The sequence below is a fragment of the Acipenser ruthenus genome, chromosome 53 (assembly GCF_902713425.1).
Source record: "Acipenser ruthenus chromosome 53, fAciRut3.2 maternal haplotype, whole genome shotgun sequence".
In the NCBI taxonomy this organism is placed as follows: Eukaryota; Metazoa; Chordata; class Actinopteri; order Acipenseriformes; family Acipenseridae; genus Acipenser; species Acipenser ruthenus.
In genome coordinates, this window is record NC_081241.1 from 7,703,171 (window position 1) to 7,717,051 (window position 13,881).

A 13,881-nucleotide genomic window follows, 5' to 3' on the forward strand; every position below is an offset into this window, starting at 1 on the left:
TTCACAAAACCTATAGCAACGGAATCATTAACGAGGGGAGCACAGAGCACCCCGATATACTCACAGCAGAACAGCCTCCATTCACTAAACCTATAGCAACGCGATCATTAACGAGGGGAGCACAGAGCACCCCGATATACTCACAGCAGAACAGCCTCCATTCACAAAACCTATAGCAACGCGATCATTAACGAGGGGAGCACAGAGCACCCCGATATACTCACAGCAGAACAGCAACCATTCACTAAACCTATAGCAACGCGATGAATGCAAAGATTTCTACATATACATACATATATATTTTTATAAATACAAAAAATAATGTAGGTGATGGATGTAAAATAGAAAAATATGTATTATTGGAAAATATATTAGAAAAACCAGAATATTCAAGAATATTTTCCATATAGAGATTTTAAAAGTAAAGGGTTCACAGCAGTTTTAATAGCCAAATCTGAATAGTAGGTGGCGACAATAAGTTTAGACAGAAACTTGGTGGCCATTAACTAAATAGAAGCAGTCTGGGTCTGTGTGTGAGCTGGGAGTAAGCTGCACTGGAGAAGTAAACAGCTGGGAGTGTATCAAACAGGTCTGAACTGTGTAAAAGGCTCTGTGAATGTTTCAAGAGTACAGGGGAACGGCTGAGCCACACTGTGGTTAGTCACAGGATATTTGTGTTGCAATCTGAAGCCGATTAAAAGTTTAGTTAGTCTCTCCAAAGAGGAGACAGTTTTAAAGGGCCAGATAGAGGAAGTCTGACTCCTGTCTATATTCAAAAAATAAACAGACACAACAGCATTCAAATATATCCTTTCCTTGGTCTTGTGTATCTGGTGCCCTGTGGCAATGTGCCCCGCCCCTGTGTGCGTTTGTGTGTTATATTTTATATGTTACATGTGTTGTGTTAATGTTGGTGTATAGAGATGGCTGCACGGGATATAAATGGGTGTGTGCAGCACAAGTTATTTAAAATGTATAATTGTATTTAGGCACGGGATTGCACATCACTTCACGTGCATGTAAAGTATGTAATATGTGAGCACGAGGTTGCACATAATTAATTCACGTGCTGGGATTCAAGTGAATAATTAGTTAGTAATTGAATCCCAGCACAACAGTATATATAGATGCACGTTTCATTCACTCGGGGTTGTGTGTTCGGTGAGTGGAGAACGGGTGTGGAGAGGAGGTAAAATAAACAAAGAGAATAATAGAAGAATAAAAAGTGTTTAAACTCACCGTGTTTGTTTGTCTGTTTAGCCACCGTTTGTTTAAGTGTTAGTCCGTTTTTGTTTGTCTATTTATTTTGGTGTAAAGTGCCGTGTCCCGTCTTCTGTTTGTTTAAACCTTTTATTTATAATAAACCGCGCAACAGCGTTTCATCATGTCACCTCATCTGTCCTGTCTCTGTGTATTCATTTCCTGGTTCTGACGTCACCACTCAGCTAGCCGTGTGACATGCCCCCAGACTGCAAACCCATACAGAGTCATAGCAGCCAACAGGAAAGGTGCTAAATCACAATACATACATATAAACACTCTCACTCACACACATGCACATTTATTTTGTTTTGGCTTTATTTCATTTTAAAATTGTCACCGCTAGGATCTTATCTAAAATAGTTGTAACAAACTTTTGAGCTTGTCTAACGTATGTATTTTTTCTTCTTCATTTCAACGCTTTGTAAATGTTTTCACCTTGTATATCTTTATATAACAAACACACACACACACACACACTGAGACACACACAGAGAGCAAACTTGTGTTCGTCTTAATTTCAGGGCTTTCAAACTTTGGCTTCCATTTCCAGGAACAAAACTGTGAAGTGTAAGGGCAACAAAAGTGAATAGTTTTACAATGTGTGCCCAAGTCAGCCTAGCTGTTGTCAATATTTTGAAAATCTTTTGTAAACAATGTTTTCTGATGAATAAAATGTGTGTGTTTTTTAATTTCAGTTAGTATAACTGAATTACTAGAGCCACATTTTTCAGTTCTGCCCAGTAGTTAATTTGAGAACATTGACACAAAAGTGTTTCTGGAAAGACAGTCATGTGAATGTGCTCAAAAGAATCCTGTAGACAGATTTCGCCGCAAGATTCCCGCACTAGTAAGCACTTTAATGGTAACAATCAAATGGTTTTCAAATGCTTTGTCATCGGAATCTTTTAAGTATGTACATTTCTTCCTTATTTTCATTTGTTGTTCCTTATTTTAAACATTGTCTTTTTCAACAGACACGCTTCTCTATTTAAGACCAGCCTGTGTCGCTTTACTTCTTCATAGGTCTGTTTAGCACTGTATGTACAGCATCTGATCCTTGTTCATTTTAAAAAACGTTGTCTTTTTCAACAGACACAATTCTCTGTTTAAAGCCATCCTCGGTCTCTTCCTTCTGTGACAGGGCAATATATCTCTGGACATGCAGCCTCTACACGTGTTAACAATTCACATTTCTCCCCTTTTTAAATTGTTTTTCATTTTTAAGTAACTGTATTGCAACCTTGTTTTTCCCATTTACTGTAAAGATTCGCTGTTGGTTCTGGACCGTTTCTTATCTTCGAACAAACGTACCAGCAACACCCTTAGCACATGACCAGCGATGCTGCTAGCCAGTGCTGGGCCCCCCTAGTTTCCTCTTTGCCTCAGACACAGACAAACACAGACACATTTGAGTTTTGTAGCATTTTATTTTAAAAATGTTTTTCTTCAAGCACATACATTGTAACAAAGTTGGAACTTGTGCTTGGGTCTCAAGCTGTGTAAAATAAGGTTTTTAAAATGTTAACAATGTATCCAGGTTCTCACATTATTTTGTTTTATTTATTCATTTATCTATCTATGTGGTGGTTAAGAAGTGTTTTAAACTGTTTAGCACGTTCTTTGTGTGTGATTGCGTCATTTACCAGCCCTATTGGTGCCTACCCCTGTGCGTGCTCTAATATTATATTATATTATGTCTGCAAATGACATTAGTAGAGTCACGCGATAAATGCGTAAGGGAGGCAGCACCTGTGTTGAAAACTGGAAGAAAGTGGGCGGCAAAGAAAGCTGTGGAAGATGCAAAGGCTGCCCTTCGAATTGGTGATATCATGGGGCAAGTTCAGCATGGAAGAAGGGGTCTTGGTTTCAGTTCAGCTCCTCCTACATGGCACAAGGCAGCCCCAGCTCAAAGGAGGAAGCTGGTAGTCAACGAGGTGCAAAAGCAGGAGGAGAGGATGAGGTGTATAAAGGCCATTTCCCAGGCCAAGCAGAGAGAATGGATGAGATGGGAGAGTGTGGAACAACGCAAGATTGGCTGGCAAGACCTATGGTCAATGGAACAGAGCAGGATCAGTTTCCTCATCAGGTCAACATATGATGTTCTCCCATCACCACACAACCTAAACCTCTGGGTAAGAGAGGATCCCTCATGTCCTTTGTGTTCATCACCTGCAACATTAAGGCACATTTTGACAGGATGTAAGGTGGCTCTTAGCCAAGGACGGTTTACTTGGCGCCATGACCAGGTGCTGCGATGTTTGGCCTTAGCATTGGAAGACAAGCGTAACATGACCAATAAGTTGTCACCTGTTCCATCAAAACATTACACACAAAAGACAACATTCCTCCGCCCAGGAGAGCAACCACCAAGAAAAGGTGTTAAAACCAATCCTCGCCCAGGACAACTGGAAGCTGCTAGAGACAGATGTTGGTCAACGGCTTATTTTTCCACCTGAGATTGCCACCACTAACCTTCGACCAGATATTGTCTTGTGGTCTGGATCAGCACGCCTTGTTCACCTGGTAGAGTTAACAGTGCCATGGGAGGATGCTGTAGATGAGGCGTATGAGAGGAAGAAACTGCGGTATGCTCAACTAGCCACTGAAGCGGAACAGCGAGGATGGAGAGTTCGGGTTTACCCAGTGGAAGTGGGTTGTCGAGGATTTGTGGCACACTCTACAACCCGGTTTCTCAGAGACGTCGGATTCAGTGGCCAAGAGTTGCGTCGCACAGTGAAGAATTTATCTGAAGCAGCAGAGAGGAGCAGCAACTGGCTGTGGTTGAGACAGAAAGATTCTGGCTGGGGATCTCAAGCACAATAGAAAGAAAGAAACGCTGATGTACAGGTAAGTAAGCTGGGCTGAGTTGAGTGGGGGACGGAGGGGGGTGATGCTGGGACGCCAGAATCACCGTCGAGCCCTCTTGAGGTGTCGTGGGCTAGTCGACGAAACACTGAGGATGGAAGGTGCCCACTTGAAAACCCCAGAGATGTACCCTACTTAGCTCAATCCAGACGGTTGTCATGCTGATGCGCTGGGGAGGCCGCACTTTGGTTGATCCCCGGAGCCAGCATCGCAGCCGTTGTGTGTGCTGATGCGCCAGGGAGGCAAAATAAGCTGATCCCTGGAGCCAGCATTACACTTCAGCCGTTAACACCAGACAGAAGGATATCTACATCATCATATGGAAGGAAACGTAAATGGATGGAGACACATATGGATCACATTAGTTTACTGTAAAGCTATGTCTTAGTTGGTGCTTATCTTGGCGAGAGCCGAGTTCAAATCAGCATGAAGTTTTAACATCTACTCTCGTGTAATGGAAATCAATTGTCTTTTGTTTGTAAATTCACTAGACGGCTAACACGTCTCCGGAGCTGTCGCCTTGGGCCAGCACTACCCGGAACAACACCACCATAGACACTGTTATTTGTTATCACTCACCTTGAGCACTACTGCACACACCCAGACTGGTGATTTGTGTTAATAGTACTGTGGGAGCGGATAACCAAAGTGCTGCGTGGGAAGGTGGTCTCCTGACCTCTCCCCCCATCTTCATAGCCGGCAGCTCCCCCTTGTTGGGCTATGGCCACAGTATTTCCTGTGGCAAAGCAGGGCTGGCAGCGACCCCAGGCGAACCGGAGCTGGCAGCGACCCCAGGTGAAGCAGAGCTGGCAGTGACCCCAGGCAATGGCAGGAGCGGACCCTCGGGAGGCAACGGCAGTAGCGGACACTCCGGAGGCGACGGCAGCAGCGGACCCTCGGGAGGCGAACTCGGGAGGTGAGCCCCTGTCCATGGAGGTGACAGAGGGAGCTCCACTTCTCCTTCGTACCCTGTGACTGGTGGCTCCACAGGCGACACAGAGCAGCAGATAACCCCAGGCGATGCGGAGCAGCAGGTAATCCCATGCGATGTGGAGCAGCAGGCAACCACAGGCGATGCGGAGCAGCAGGCAACCCCAGGCGATGCGAGGCAGGCATTCTTGGGCGGAGCGAGGCAGGCATCCTTGGGCAGAGCGAGGCAGGGCAGGAGCATTCCCTCCCATGGCGGTGGTGGTGGAAGCGGTAAGCAGTCCTCCCATTGTGGTGGGGGAGGGAGTGGCAGGTAATCTTCGGACGGTGGTGGAGGAGGAACCAGCAGGTATTCACCCTCTGCTGGTGGAGGTGGGAGCGGCCAGTAGTCCTCCCATGGCAGTGGAGGAAGTGGAGACAGAGGCAGCTCCTGCTGCTCTGCTCCTGGCAGTGGAGAAGGCAGAGGCAGCTCATGCTGCTCTGCTCGTGGAGGTGGTGGAGACAGAGGCAGCTCCTGCTGCTCTGCTTTTGGCGGTGGAGGTGATGGAGACAGAGGCAGCTCCTACTGCTCTGCCTCTGGCGACGGCAGCAATGGCTCCTCTCCCTCTGGTGCTGGAGACGGCAGCATGGCTCCTCTCCCTCTGGTACTGGAGATGGCAGCAATGGCTCCTCTCCGTCTCACGCTAGAGATGGCAACAATGGCTCCTCTCCCTCTGGCATTGGAGATGACAGCGATAGCTCCTCTCCCTCTAACGCTGGAAACATTGGCGAGGGCTCCTCTCCCTCTGGCGCTGGAGATGGCAGCGATGGCTCCTCTCCCTCTAGCGCTGGAGATGGCAGCGATGGCTCCTTTCCCTCTGGCGCTGGAGATGGCAGCGATGGCTCCTCTTCCTCTGGTGCTGGAGATGGCAGCAGTGGCTCCTCTCCCTCTGGCATTGAAGATGGCAGCGATGGTTCCTCTCCCTCTAGCGCTGGAGATGGCAGCGATGGCTCCTTTCCCTTCGGCGCTGGAGATGGCAGCAATGGCTCCTCTCCTCTAGCGCTGGAAACATTGGCGAGGGCCCCTCTCCCTCTGGCATTGGAGATGACAGCGATGGTTCCTCTCCCTCTGGCGTTGGAGATGGCAGCGATGCCTCCTCTCTCTGGCGCTGGAGACGGCAGTGACGGGGCTTCTCCCGATGGAGCTGGATATACCATATCTGCAGCCAGGTAAGAACATAAGAACATAAGAAAGTTTACAAACGAGAGGAGGCCATTCAGCCCATCTTGCTCATTTGGTTGTTAGTAGCTTATTGATCCCAGAATCTCATCAAGCAGCTTCTTGAAGGATCCCAGGGTGTCAGCTTCAACAACATTACTGGGGAGTTGGTTCCAGATCCTCACAATTCTCTGTGTAAAAAAGTGCCTCCTATTTTCTGTTCTGAATGCCCCTTTATCTAATCTCCATTTATGACCCCTGGTCCTTTTTTCTTTTTTCAAGTCAAAGAAGTCCCCCGGGTTGACATTGTCTATACCTTTTAGGATTTTGAATGTTTGAATCAGATCGCCGCGTAGTCTTCTTTGTTCAAGACTGAATAGATTCAATTCTTTTAGCCTGTCTGCATACGACATGCCTTTTAAACCTGGGATAATTCTGGTTACTCTTCTTTGCACTCTTTCTAGAGCAGCAATATCCTTTTTGTAACGAGGTGACCAGAACTGAACACAATATTCTAGGTGAGGTCTTACTAATGCATTGTAGAGTTTTAACATTACTTCCCTTGATTTAAATTCAACACTTCTCACAATATATCCGAGCATCTTGTTAGCTTTTTTTTATAGCTTCCCCACATTGTCTAGATGAAGACATTTCTGAGTCAACATAAACTCCTAGGCCTTTTTCATAGTTCCCTTCTTCAATTTCACTATCTCCCATATGATATTTATAATGCACATTTTTATTGCCTGCATGCAATACTTTACACTTTTCTCTATTAAATTTCATTTGCCATGTGTCTGCCCAGGGAGTGGTTAACAGGTAGAAAACAGAAAGTACTGATTAGAGGAGAAACATCAAAATGGAGCGAGGTAACCAGTGGTGTACCACAGGGATCAGTATTAGGTCCTCTGCTATTACTAATCTAAATTAATGATTTCGATTCTGGTATGGTAAGCAAACTCGTTAAATTTGCAGACGACACAAAAATAGGAGGAGTGGCAAACACTGTTGCAGCACCAAAGGTCATTCAAAATGATCTAGACAGCATTCAGAACTGGGCAGACACATGGCAAATTACATTTAATAGACATTTAAATCTTGTAACTAGATTTATAAATTATATCTGAATGTAAACATTAAATATATATATATATATATATATATATATATATATATATATATATATATATATATATATATATATATATTATCACAATATTTATAAATCTGGGGGAAAAATACAAGATTTATGTTAAATATGAAAAAAAGAATTAACGGGTTTTTTTACACATGGAACCCCATAGACACAGTATAGCTAAAATGTGCTCCCTTGTACTGGAACGGTGCCAAGAATATGGGCTTCATGTTTCTGTGTAGGCCAACATGTTGAAGTACTTTATTTAAAGCAGTTAAAAGGAGGCTGTGTGGTTCAGTGGTTAAAGAAAAGGGTTTGTAACTAGGAGGTTTCCAGTTCAAATCCCACCTCAGCCACTGACTCATTTTGTGACCCTGAGGAAGTCACTTAACCTCCTTGTGCTCCGTCTTTCGGGTTCACACACCCTAGTCTATGTAAGTCGCCTTGGATAAAGGCGTCTGCTAAATAAACTAATAATAATAATAGTAAAACATTCATACGTTCTTAATTAGCATTCTAGTTTGTTTACATTTGTTAGCCTTGAGTTTGATCGAAGTTCAATGTAATGGAGCACTGTGCCTTTAAGAAATGAATAATTTAAACAGAGGTAGGTCACATCACAGATGACGTGTTAATATGTCCATGGACTTAAAAAAAAGTGTACTGTCCATAGTTGTAGCTTACTACAAAGATAAGAAATAAAAGAAAATATATCTAAAAAAGCTTTACCATCACTGAAAAAGACACTGCTTCAAGCAAACCTCCATGAGTAGAAAATAGTTTATTGTTTGTATGTATTAAATAAATAATACATATTGCTGTAAAACATTTACTCGAACTGTGGCAAAAAAAAATAAAACATTGGTTAAAGAAGAAAACGGTCTTGTGCGTGTTTCTTTTAAAGGTGCAACAAACACAACATATATTATGATAATAATAGGAATAATACATATACTAATATTTGAAATTATTCTGTGTTGTGTGCAAGTGTTCGATATATGATGTCAGTGGGGCGTCTTAAGGCATTGTAGCAAAGTGGCTGCTGATTAGAAACAGATGCAGAGGTGATGCAGTGCAGAAATAATCACACAAAGGAAACTGTAATTCGGTTTGGAAAAAGGGGTTTCTTTTATTTGTAAACTCCTAGTCTGGCGACCAAACAATAATCCTCTGGCAATACACATCAATGTGTAAAGCACGGCAGGAAACGATAATAATGGTTTGCAGACCAAATATTAATAACACGTTATCCGCCCCACAATAATACTTGACATGGTCACCAGTCCGGGTGCCTGCAGTAGTGCTCACGGTGGGTGATAACAATAGAACAGTGACTGTAGTGTTGTTGTTCTGGGTAGTGCTGGCCCAAGGCGACAGCTCCGGAGCCGTCTAGTGAATTTACAAAACAAAAGACAATTAATAACAGTGCTACAAACAAACAAAACACTCACAAACTATTTTCTTTTAATACAATACAATGGGGATCTCTCCCAGTCCTTCCAGTTCTCTATCACTCGGAACCAATCGAAGGAAAAGATTTACGATCCTCTGTCCCCTTTATGCTATCACGCATCACCCCTTGGTAAACGAGTTCAGCTCTCTATTGTCTGCAGCTGCTACGTCGTTTCCCTTCCGGGTCAATACGTTCCTGCAACGGAGTCTCGCCTTCTTCCAGACTGACCAACTTCCCGGCCTGAGGAAAGAACTGACAGTCCAGCCCGTCCAAAGACTTCCCCTTTCACTGCTTAGTGCCCTCACAGGTTGGGAGGGATATTTACAACCAAAACTCATATTTCTGTCACAGGCATGTACTGTTCTTTTTTTTTTGTTGCAAATATCAGGAAGTTTAGTGTTGATTTTTTTACTATTTGCTTATTACGCATTAGCTTTCGACAACATCGAAGTTCACTATAAAGTTTGGTCCTGCGAAAGTCTTGCAAGTTGATTTGTAGCTTGAATTGAGTACATTTGGTCAGGCAATAGCAAACCACTCCTCCTTCTCAACCCACTTGCAGTCAACAAGCGATACCTGCTTTTTGAAGGGCGAAAAGAGCTTGTTTTGGTTCAGTGAGATTTCACTTGGAATTTTTCTTGTGTTTTGTTTGTTTTTTAACTTTGATTTGGCCCGGCCCTAAGTTTGCTTTATAAGTCTGAGTAAACACAGTGTTGTTTTTGTCAGGCTAGAAAACTATAAATGTTTCCTTAATCAGGCATGTGTTTAAATACTTTCAAAGACATTATCAGTAGGCACTCCCAAAGTCATTGCCAGTAAACATTTTAAAAGACTTCTTCCTGTTACTACAGTACTTGCCTGCTAACAACCTTGCTGGTGGAAACACAGGAACAACCAGTTCCCTTTTCCAAGCTTCTGCTGTAAACACATAACAAGAGAAGTCTGGAAGGCTGCCACCAGATGAGGTTTATATGTTTGAAGAAGTTTTTTAGGGGTTCATTTTTCAATGATTTATTTTAAATATTATTCTAAGTGGGGTATATTTAAAATCAGACCAAAACCATTTGACAAAACCAGCCAACTTATTATTATTATTATTATTATTATTATTATTATTATTATTATTACTATTATTATTATTATTATTAATTAGCAGATGCCCTTCCCAGGGCAACATACAGTTGTATACAAAAAAATACAGATCAATAATTACTTTACAATTAACAGCAAGATACAAAATACTGTACAATGACTTTAGTCCTAATAAGAGCAAATACAAAACACAGTACAATTTGACATTGGGGCATTTCATGAGCAAATAACAGTGCTGCTAGTTACATCAGGGTTAGATACGAGTGTAAGTGAAATACAAAATACTACAGATTGGGTTAAGTTTAGGATTAAATACAGTAAAATAGGGAGCTGATAAGTGCAAGTTAAAGTGCATTTAAGGCAGAGTGCTATATTGTCCAGAAGGGAAGAGTTCAGTTTTACAGGTGTTGCTGAAGAGGTGTGGTCTTAAGGAGGCGCCGGAAGGTGATCAGGGACTGGGCAGTTTTGACATCCATAGGAAGGTCATTCGACCACGGCGGGGTGAGGGTGGAGAAGGAGCAGGCTCTGGAGGCAGGGGAGCGTAGCGGAGGTAGAGCCAGTCTTCTAGTGCAGGCAGAGCGGAGAGGTCGAGTGGGGGTGTAGGGAGAGATGAGGGTCTGGAGGTATCTGGGTGCAGTCTGGTGAAGGCATCGGTAGGCGAGTACAAGAGTATTGAACTGGATGCAAGCGGAGTGAGCGAAGCAGTGAAGTAGCATAGGAGAAGCGAGGCAGAGAGAACACCAGGCAAGGAGCAGAGTTCTGGGTGAGCTGGAGCGGACGGAGGGAGGCCGCAGGGAGGCCGGCCAGAAGGGAGTTGCAGTAGTCTAGGCGGGAGAGTACCAGGGCCTAGACGAGGAGTTGCGTGAGGAAAGGTCGGATTCTTCGTATCTTGCTCAGAAAGAATTGGCAGGTGCATACAAGAGTGGAGATGTGCTGGGAGTAGGAGAGGCAGGGGTCCAGGGAGAAAAAGAGATTAAATAGTGGTCAGAGAGGTCCAGAGGGGTGACAGAGAGGGTGGAGGGGCAGCAGGCCCTGGAAAGGTGAGGTCCAGTTGACGGCCAGCTTTGTTGGTAGGAGGGGAGGAGAGAGAGAGAAGTTAAAGGAGTGAAGGAGAGGAAGGAATCCGGCAGAGTGGGTGGGGTTAGAGAGATGGATATTGAAATCACCCAGCAGGACAGTTGGGGTAGACAGAGAGGGGAGGGAGGAGAGGAGATAGTCGAGTAGTCAAGAAAGTGAGTGAGAGGTCCAGTGGGGCAGTATAGTACAATTAGCAGGAGTTGACCGGGAGAGATTAGTTGGACAGCATGAAATTCAAAGATGTTAACACAGCGTGAGGAGAGGTCAGAGGGGACAGAAAAGAGTAAGGAGGGAGAGAGGAGAAGGCCAGTCCTCGATCTACTTGTCCTCGCTCAGACTGGCACAGCTTAGACTGCCCTTGGTCGTGTGGCCCTTAGACTGCCACAGCTCAGACTGTCTAGTCACCTTGTTACAAAAATGATATTGCTGCTCTAGAAAGAGTGCAAAGAAGAGCGACCAGAATTATCCCGGGTTTAAAAGACATGTCGTATGCAGACAGGCTCAAATAATTGAATCTCTTCAGTCTTGACAAAGAAGAATATGCAGTGATCTGATTCAAGCATTCTAAATTCTAAAAGGTATTGACAATGTCGACCCAGGGGACTTTTTTGACCTGAAAAAAGAAACAAGAGCCAGGGGTCACAAATGGAGATTAGATAAAGGGGAATTCAGAACTGTAAATAGGAGGCACTTTTTTACACAGAGAATTGTGGGAGACTGAAACCAACTCCCCAGTAATGTTGTTGAAGCTGACACCCTGGGATCCTTCAAGAAGCTGCTTGATGAGATTCTGGGATCAATAAGCTACTAACAACCAAACAAGCAAGATGGGCCTCCACCGCCGTGGGAGGACTGTGTGTCGCTCCCACCTCCACCAGCAGAGGGAAAGTACCTGCTGGTTTCGCCTCCATCGCCGCCACCAGCAGAGGGAGCATGCCTGCTGGTTCCCCTGCTGCTGCCGTCCCGAGAGCCGGGGGGGGGGGGTGGAGCTGCCGTCTCGAGAGCCAGAGGGGGTGGAGCTGCAGTCCCTAGAGCCAGAGGGAGTGGAGCTGCCAGCCCGAGAGCCAGAAGGGGAGGAGCCAGGGACCCGAGAGCCAGAAGGGGAGGAGCCAGGGACCTGATAGCCCGAAGGGGAGGAGCCACGAACCCGAGAGCCAGAAGAGGAGAAGGCTGACGCCCCTCAGCAGCCCTTGCACATGCTGCTGAGAGGAGCTCAGTGGAGGCGCACCCGATTGCGACGGCAGGAGGTGCCAGCCCGACTTCAGAGGCCGCTAGAATGGCCACAGCCACCACCGCCAATGCCGGAGTGTCTGGAACCGTTGCCACTGGAGGAGCTGGAACTGCCGTTGCCGGAGTGGCCTTCGCCTCCGCCTCCTGTTCCAGAGGGTCCACTGTCTCCACCTGCTGTTCCCGAGGGTCCACTGTCTCCACCTGCTGTTCCCGAGGGTCCACTGTCTCCACCTGCTGTTCCTGAGGGTCCACTGTCTCCACCTGCTGTTCCTGAGGGTCCACCGTCTCTGCCTGCTGTTCCCGAGGGTCCGCCGTCTCTGCCTGCTGTTCCAGAGGGTCCACCTGCTGTTCCTGAGGGTTCGCCGTCTCTGGCTGCTGTTCCAGAGGGTCCGCCTGCTGTTCCTGAGGGTCCGTCGTCTCTGGCTGCTGTTCCAGAGGGTCCGCCTGCTGTTCCTGAGGGTCCGCCGTCTCTGCCTGCTGTTCCCGAGGGTCCCGCCATTGAAGAAAGCTTGGGGGATCCAACATCAACCCCACCCGCCACCACCCGCTGAAATAGCCCACCCGAGGGACATAAGGGGACTCTTGGGTGGAGGGCTTGGGTTCAAGGGGGGGGGGGGGGTTTGGCCGATTGCAGCCTGTGTACTTTGTATGTGAGGGGAGGTGTGTGGCACAGCAGGGCTCTGCCCTTGTAAATATTGGCAGGGATGGGGTTAAATTCTCCTCCCTGCCCAGGTTTATTGCGTCAGGTGGGAGCAATCAATTAATCAATTAGCACCCAGCCACCTGACATAAAAGGAGGCCTCAGAGCCTCAGTAGGGGAAGTAGCTGAGGAAGCAAGGGTGTTTTTCTTTGTGTGCTGGGTTTTTTGTTAATTTTTTGCAATCCAGTGAAGGTAACGCTTGCCCTGGAAGCTTTATTTTTGTAAGTTTCGTTTTGTGTTTATTTTGTGTTTTAGAAACCTTTTGTTTGGCCCTCGTGCCTGTTTATTTTGTGTTTTTTGTTGAGTAAAAGCTTTATTTTTGAACTTTCAAAACTGTCTCTGAGCCTCACCCTCTCTCATCCTGTCACATATGAATACAGCATTTTCTACAGCAGTGTGTCACAGTTTATAGAAACAAAATAAACTATCTCAGCCAAACAAAAACAGCTTAAGCAAGAAGGTTAAAAAACATAGAATAAGTGCATTACAGCTCAAAACCATCTCAAGGCAAATTAGTGTGTGATGATATATTCTGACCCATATATTATTCTGCTGGTTGTGTTGCTTATTTTATATAAATGGGCCAGTCTGTGCGTCACACTGCTCGAGTTCTTGACAAGAGCAACTCACTTTGTGGTGTTAGCTGCTCACATACAGGCATGGAAACACCCTTCACAGGATGTGTTGGTTAAAGAGCAGAGAGCAGAGATGCACATGGCATTGCTTTGCATGTAGCACAGGGGGCAGTTTTGCTGGCTGCAACCCACCTTTGTTGTCCTGAGCTGAAAGGGAAAGGCATTGCCAGTTATCAAGCCGGTTTGCCTACTCTGGAGGATATTATAAAATGTATTTCTATAAAATGGTTCCTTTTTGGGTAGAATTATTTAAGATAATGAGCTCTGAGGCAGGTCTGAGCTACCCCTTGATTCAGTACAGGCTGT